Below are 8,221 nucleotides of genomic sequence, written 5' to 3'. Positions count from 1 at the left end.
CACATCAAAGACCCACTCCATTGATACAGTCAACGTAGACGTTTCGTCCACGACAGGTCACATGTGGTATCCAAAGGTTACTCCATAGACATGTCAGCGCTATCACCCGTACGCTCCGTGAGACGTACACATAACATAGACGCGTCCAGGCTTTATATATCCCCCCTTACACTTCCATGTGTTACCTTCTGTGCAAACAATGAACATGTAACCACAGCATAGAAAGCACAGACGCAATGTTTACCACACACACATATGTTAACACCTCAGAAGGCATCCTATTAACACATGTATCATATGATATTGTACTATGCCGAATACTCATCATTGAATGATCTAACAATGTATATGGCAGATATGCACAGCATATCACTGTAATACAGCGGTACAGAACTGAATGAGTGGACGAATGTGTGCTAACCCTACATCTGTACCTAAACTACATCCATGTTATGGGGGCTTGCTCCACCTGCCTCTCAAAAGAGGCCTCATCAGTGTTCCATCGGTCAGCCCTGGCGTGTGGGCAATCCTCCACCTACTAAACAAAATAGATCCGCATACTATAGCATAGCTGATGAGTTCCCCCCTCTGGTATTACAACCTGGACATCGTAAAACGCCGAATATAGATGTATGCCTTGTGATCTGCCCACATCCGGCCTTAGGCGTACAGCATTCCTGCGGCTGGCCAGGGTGCCGCACTACTAGGGCCACCTGTCTAGTAGGTGTGTCATGTAGGTATACCATGATGGGGGCACCATGTGCTGTGGTGGTGGGCGCCAAGGAGCCCTACAGCCTAGGGCAGCAGTCGATCTAAGTCCGCAGCCGTAGGAGGGGTAGTACAGTCTGCAGGTATGTGCAGACGTGCACATGAAACTGCGGTCCACAAGGATTAGCCATGGTGGCGACACATGCACAGATGGCTGTAGCGGGACACACACACAACCATGCATACAGCACAGGTAGACATACACACACCATAACTAGCCAAGTACACACAAGGTGTATGGCGTGTACGGGTACACTGCCAGGACAGCAAGGATAGCTGTGTGTTACGATATCCAGCAGATGTCAATACGGTGTTCTGGAATACGGACAGTGCATGGACAATGAGTGGATACGCAACGGACCACAGTCATATGTGTCTCCCGTGCAAATATGTGATACATGGGAAAGACAGCCGTCCATGCTAGAGCAGCAATACGGCCACAACATAGGTACGTAGATATACAATGACAGAGATACAGACGGACACATGTGGCAGGCCCGGGTGTGTCATGTACACAGCATCACCCCAGCACACCATAGCATGGTGTACGTGGAGATCACGCTACGGTGGTCGCCGACCACAACAGACACACAAGCGGTACACGAACTGCATACCGCCATCCAGAAACACAGGGATGGCGGCAGGATAGGTGTGTTATGCGTAAACCACAAGGCAATACCATATGAACCCATGCAGCTGGGAGCATGGACACACACACACATGTGGCAGGCATGTTGTTTGACCACACACCCACATACCCAAACGCACAAACGTACAACACAGGTATGGAATGTGCTACATGGACCACCGAGCACACCACCAGCAGAGGCACATGTACAGGTGGGTGGCAACATCCATAAAGGAATGGCCGCTGATAGCCGAGGTATGTGTTGCGAAGCGTCTAAAAGCTAGTTCATCTGCAGAGGCAGCTGGAAACACACACACACACACACACACGGAAGGGCCGGGAGTCGAACCTACGCCTATCTACATGATCTCACTACAGTATGAAGCATTTACAGAACGCGCTACCGAGTTTACTGAGCACAGCGCTGTCAGAGGCATACTTCTAGGTGGGTGACATCACTTGTAAGACAATAGCCGGCAATAGCCGAGGTATGTGTTGCGAAGCGTCTAAAAGCTAGTTCATCTGCAGAGGCAGCTGGAAACACACACACACACACACACACGGAAGGGCCGGGAGTCGAACCTACGCCTATCTACATGATCTCACTACAGTATGAAGCATTTACAGAATGCGCTACCGAGTTTACTGAGCACAGCGCTGTCAGAGGCATACTTCTAGGCGGGTGACATCACTTGTAAGACAATAGCCGGCAATAGCCGAGGTATGTGTTGCGAAGCGTCTAAAAGCTAGTTCATCTGCAGAGGCAGCTGGAAACACACACACACACACACACACACGGAAGGGCCGGGAGTCGAACCTACGCCTATCTACATGATTTCACTACAGTATGAAGCATTTACAGAACACGCTACCGAGTTTACTGAGCACAGCGCTGTCAGAGGCATACTTCTAGGCGGGTGACATCACTTGTAAGACAATAGCTGGCAATAGCCGAGGTATGTGTTGCGAAGCGTCTAAAAGCTAGTTCATCTGCAGAGGCAGCTGGAAACACACACACACACACACACACACACGGAAGGGCCGGGAGTCGAACCTACGCCTATCTACATGATTTCACTACAGTATGAAGCATTTACAGAACGTGCTACCGAGTTTACTGAGCACAGCGCTGTCAGAGGCATACTTCTAGGCGGGTGACATCACTTGTAAGACAATAGCTGGCAATAGCCGAGGTATGTGTTGCGGAGCGTCTAAAAGCTAGTTCATCTGCAGAGGCAGCTGGAAACACACACACACACACACACACACACACGGAAGGGCCGGGAGTCGAACCTACGCCTATCTACATGATTTCACTACAGTATGAAGCATTTACAGAACGCTACCGAGTTTACTGAGCACAGCGCTGTCAGAGGCATACTTCTAGGCGGGTGACATCACTCGTAAGACAATAGCCGGCAATAGCCGATGTATGTGTTGCGGAGCGTCTAAAAGCTAGTTCATCTGCAGAGGCAGCTGGAAACACACACACACACACACACACACACGGAAGGGCCGCGAGTCGAACCTACGCCTATCTACATGATTTCACTACAGTATGAAGCATTTACAGAACGCGCTACCGAGTTTACGAAGCATAGTGCTGTCAGAGGCATACTTCTAGGCGGGTGACATCACTTGTAAGACAATAGCTGGCAATAGCCGATGTATGTGTTGCGAAGCGTCTAAAAGCTAGTTCATCTGCAGAGGCAGCTGGAAACACACACACACACACACACACACACACACACACACACACACACACACACAAGGGCCGAGAGTCGAACCTACGCCTACCTACATGAACTCACTACAGCATGAAGCATTTACAGAACGCGCTAGCGGGATTACTGAGCACAGCACTGTCAGGAGGCATACCCCTAGGTGGGTGGTATCATCTGCAGAGGCAATCGTCCGATAGGGAATGAAGACAGAGTGCGCAGTCACGCAGCCTGTTACCATCCCAAGGTGGCCGTACAGTAACACGTTAGTGCTGCAGTCGGGAATACCAAATAACTAGTGATCAGTACATCACGACAGGAATACGGGATGCACCACATGACACTTTACCCTATGGGAGGGCATCCGTCGTGCAGGATGTAGGCAGCCAATGTGGCATGACAGCCACATATGTGTCACCTGGATGGTCACCATGGCTATACAGGATGCCATTGGCCATGGCTACACGCCCAGTTGCAGACATCGGTGGCGACTGTCGTGTGTACCCGGCGGGTGTACTGGCCATGCCTCCCACACCTAGCGGTTGCAAAGGGAGACAGACAAGATCACGGGGTATCAACGCGGTCGAGCACGGTGTGCACTGTCCTGTGTGTCTATCTACACAGCTGCTTACTGGGCATGCTCAGACACTTAGACTCGGCACAGAGCAGACATGCATACACATGGAGCAACAGCATGGGTGGCAGAATGTGGACCGTCGTGTGTGTCCAGCCACACAACAGCAACCCAGCCATGGCACAGACGTGGCCGTTGCAGCAGGGATACAGGCATGCACCCGGGGTATTACTGCAGTCGGGAGTGGTGTGCACTGTACTGTGTGTCCATCTACACAACTGCTTACTGGGCATGCTCAGACACTTAGACTCGGCACAGAGCACACATGCATACACATGGTGCAACAGCATGGGTGGCAGAATGTGGACCGTCGTGTGTGCCCAGCCACACAACAGCAACCCGGCCATGCCACAGACGTGGCCGTTGCAGCAGGGAATATCCAGGTGCAATTAACCATGGGTAGGACCGCCCTACAGTTTGTTGCATGCTACAGACCACCCTCCCAAATCCAGGATACCTGCACAGCCGTCCTGAGGACACTGGTGAGTGTGCATGCTCTCACAACAGCACCGTATTGGGTGACGTCAAGCACCCATACATAGACTGGGAACATTACCCATGACACAACACCCTACCGCCACAGGTCCCGGGTGTTCATACACGTGACCGCTGTGAAACAGCCATGAACCATACCCACTAAGGGGGACGTATACCAGTTCTGCCCATCACACATGGGGAGGAAATGCTCCACACAGGATGTACATCCCTCAATGGTGATGTCAGACCATATAGTGTATCCACTGGTAATCCACATCCTGCACCCAACACTGGCATGGGAGACCTAAGTGAGGACCTCTTCACAGCAAACCACAGACATCATAACGACCGGTGTGGTACCCTACAAGTCCACCATGCCAGTGGTGAACACAGGCCGCACTGCCAACTCCCTTACGAATGCCTTCTCTGAGCACACACAGGGATGTCTGCACCAAGTGATCATGATAACATCAGGACCTTGTCCACCAAAGGTAGGCACATGGTCTGGTGGACCACAGCCACTGACAAACCGTACATCAGCAGTTGGAGCTAATACATGACGGAGCATTATCAGTACCAGGAAAGCCATCACCCATTCATACCAGCGTCAACATACGGCCACACATACAATCATCCAAGGCCGCTTGTGGTAGTGGTACTGCAGAGGGCACATGAGACAACCATAGGGCCTTCCTCAACTGTGGTAGGGACATGGGTGGGAGCGCACAGACATGGCCAGAAATGATCCAGAATGGTACAACGGTCACTGCACCCACAGACATTGTCAACAAACCAGCGGACATGTCCCATGCATACATCCACCCCCACCCCAAGAGGGACATATCCATCCACCAGAGTCTAGCCTCGAAACATCTCATATGCCCTGGAGTAATCTGATATCTGTTAGATGGTTAACACAGCACCAATGGGCCCCGATGGTGTCCCTGGCTGTGTGCTACCCAACCTCATTGAGGCCCTCACCCCACACATAAGGCCACTGTCTCATGTTAGCCTTACTACGGGCTGGGTCCGGCTGGATGGCATATGGCATCTGTGGTCCCACTATGCCAGGGTAGTGCTGTTATGGACTGCAGACATTACCGCCCTATCAGCTTGACAAGCCTTGTCTGCAAAGCTGCGGGGAGGGCCATACAGGTGCCCATGAATACAAACAGTGGTGTACAGCCAATACCGGAACATACCCACAACAACTTAGTCAAGGGCAGATGCTGCCTCCCAAACCTGCTCGTCCTGTCTGGAGCAGTCACCAAGGCCATTGATGGGGGTAGGTCGGTTTGCACACACTACCATGCCCTGGTGGGAGCGTTCAGAATGCACTCCACGTGGGTCTCATGGAAAGGCTCACCAGCGTACATGTGGGGACATAAGTCACACGATGGTTCTCAGAATGGTTGGAGGTCACACCACACAGGGTGTGTGTTCCTGGTGCCGTGTCAGACTAAAAGCTGGTCTCGGGTGGAGGCCCACAGGGCTCCGTCCTGGGCCCCCTGCCATTCGGCATTCGACCTTACAATGTGCATGCCAACATAGGGGGATTGTGGCAGACAAGGTATGCAGATGACTGCACACCGGCCACCATACCCAACACCCCATCTGACACGGACATCCACCTAGGGCGTCATACACATGGATAACTGGTGCGAGAGCCATGGCCTGTTGCTACATGCCAGAGAAGGTGCAGACCTACCCAGTGTGAAGGACATGTTTGCCCCAGCGTAACATGTAGGTGGTGATCCATTCAACATGGTGGACGTGTTCATGGAAATGGGTACCACACCTGTCAGTAACCTCTGTCAACACACACAATGCCAATGTGGGTGGGAAGACATTCCACTGTGGCCACCTGGTCTGGAAGGAATCACATCCACATCACGGGTGTTCATTGTACCCCTGTACACATCACACACCACAGCAATGATTGCGTACAATGGCACATGTGGGCTGTACCTAACCTGACACCTGCAGCACTCGGAAGGACCACAAACATTCCACGAGGCAGGATAAAGGTGCTGGGACATGTGTCTCACACTGCCCGACCAAGGGGACTCCGGCTGTATACCTTCCCAGCACGTCTGCTCTGTGGTGATCTGTGCCTGACATACACAGCCATGTCCAACCTGGGTGACATGGACAAGTTCCACCTCCTAGGCTCCGGGCAAACACGGCCACAGAAGCAACTTACACACACCTCACCACAAAGATGACTAGGACGTGCTGGGGGAACAGGGTCAACGCCCAGAGACCCCCTACAACACGGAGAGGATTGCCAGCCCATGTGAAGCAGAGGCCCTGACTGCCTTTGTGCAGGAGTAATCATGGCGTGTGGATGTGTGATCATGAGTATGCACCAGGCATCATCTCTGTGTCAGTGCTGGACAGGGGACAGGAGACTGATGGATGTGGTACCCTCATCCTAAGGGGTGTTAGCAGCCACACACAGTCTTGCTAGGTTTACACATGCCGTAGGGCACATAGCCTGGTATGTACATGTGCGCCTATGTACCTATGTAGGGGTCCATGCCGGTTGCGGGTACCTGTGCTATGCTGCTATTGCCAGATGTGCCTGTGGGTACCCCACGACTACGTGGGGAACTGATAACAGTGCTCCCAGTGGGCACATGCAAGTACACCATAAGTGGCATGCGGGTTAACTGAACCAATATGGTGCTACACATGTAACCAACACGCATACTGTGTACACAGAACAATGAATGCTGCACCTGCACTACATGGTATATCTGCTGCATGATGTCAGTGCACAAACCACATCACATACGCACCTGTCACCTGCCATACACAGCCACCACAACATACACATCACATACTATGCAGACACAGGTATCACATACACCTCTCACTATGTTGTCCACCCTGTGCATCAGAATATGTTTGCATAACCGTGCACCAATGGTGTAGCTCACGATTATGTGGCAGAGACTTCATCATATGCACAGGGTGATATGTGTGCCACAGGCATAGGCTGTACCAATGGATGACATCATGTGTGTGCGTAAGGGCCTGTGCATTTACTGGGCATGACTGTGCAGAATGCATGTGGATGTGGTGGAGCCCTACAGTTGTGTTTGCTGTGTGTGGGTATGTGTGTACACAGTTCAGTCATCTGTGATGCCTACACGGGGTATACTTGGCAGCCCCAGACTGTACAGTGCAGGTGGTACGGCTCACTGTGTCGGCCTGCGGCGGCGTGACCCGTGCCTGCCTGGGGTCGCACGGGCACTACCGGGTGGAGGTATAGAGTGGCCACTCTCCGATGACACATGTCCGCTGGAAACGTGTCCACGCCGGGGCCGTCCAGGGCCACGTCCACGTGGCCTGCTGTGTCCTGGTGTGGTCGGTGTAGTAGCAGCTGCACTGCTGCTGCTACCAGCACTGTGTGGGTGGGCATGGGTGGTGGCACGCACACGTTGACCTGTACTTGGTGGTGTTACTAGCCCACGGCCACGTGCCCTATGCCTCACCCCTACCAGGTGTTCCTGCACGGACAGCTCACGCTCACGGATGGCCATGCCTCGGTCGAGGATCCCAGCCATCTCACCCAATCTCCTATCCAGAACATCGGCAAGATGCTGTTGGGCATTCGCCAATGACTGGATGTTCTCATTTAAGGAACGGATTGCGGACCTCTGCAGCCTCTGCCCTTCCTGGTTCTGCCGTTCGGCACGTGCCTGCGCCGCCATTACAGTCTGGAACATGCGTCTGGTTATACCAGCTGCTGCACCCTGTACGGCAGGTGTATGTCTAGCAGTGCTCCTCCTACGAGCAGCACCTGCCACATGCCTGTGTGGCACTCCACCAGTCATTACACTGGCAATGTCGTGTACCCGCACCTTCTGCAGCCACCACACATTCCTGCTCGGTGCCAACAGGCGCTGACTGTCCGTCATCTATGGGCAATGGTGTTGCGGTATGTGTCGGCATCTGAACCGTGTGCGGGGATGAAAGGGACGTATG

This window comes from Protopterus annectens, chromosome 10.part0, assembly GCF_019279795.1.
Source record: "Protopterus annectens isolate FY-2018-M chromosome 10.part0, PAN1.0, whole genome shotgun sequence".
Lineage (NCBI taxonomy): Eukaryota > Metazoa > Chordata > Ceratodontiformes > Protopteridae > Protopterus > Protopterus annectens.
The sequence above is the reverse complement of the archived record's forward strand: the minus strand, read 5'-3'. Positions refer to the sequence as shown.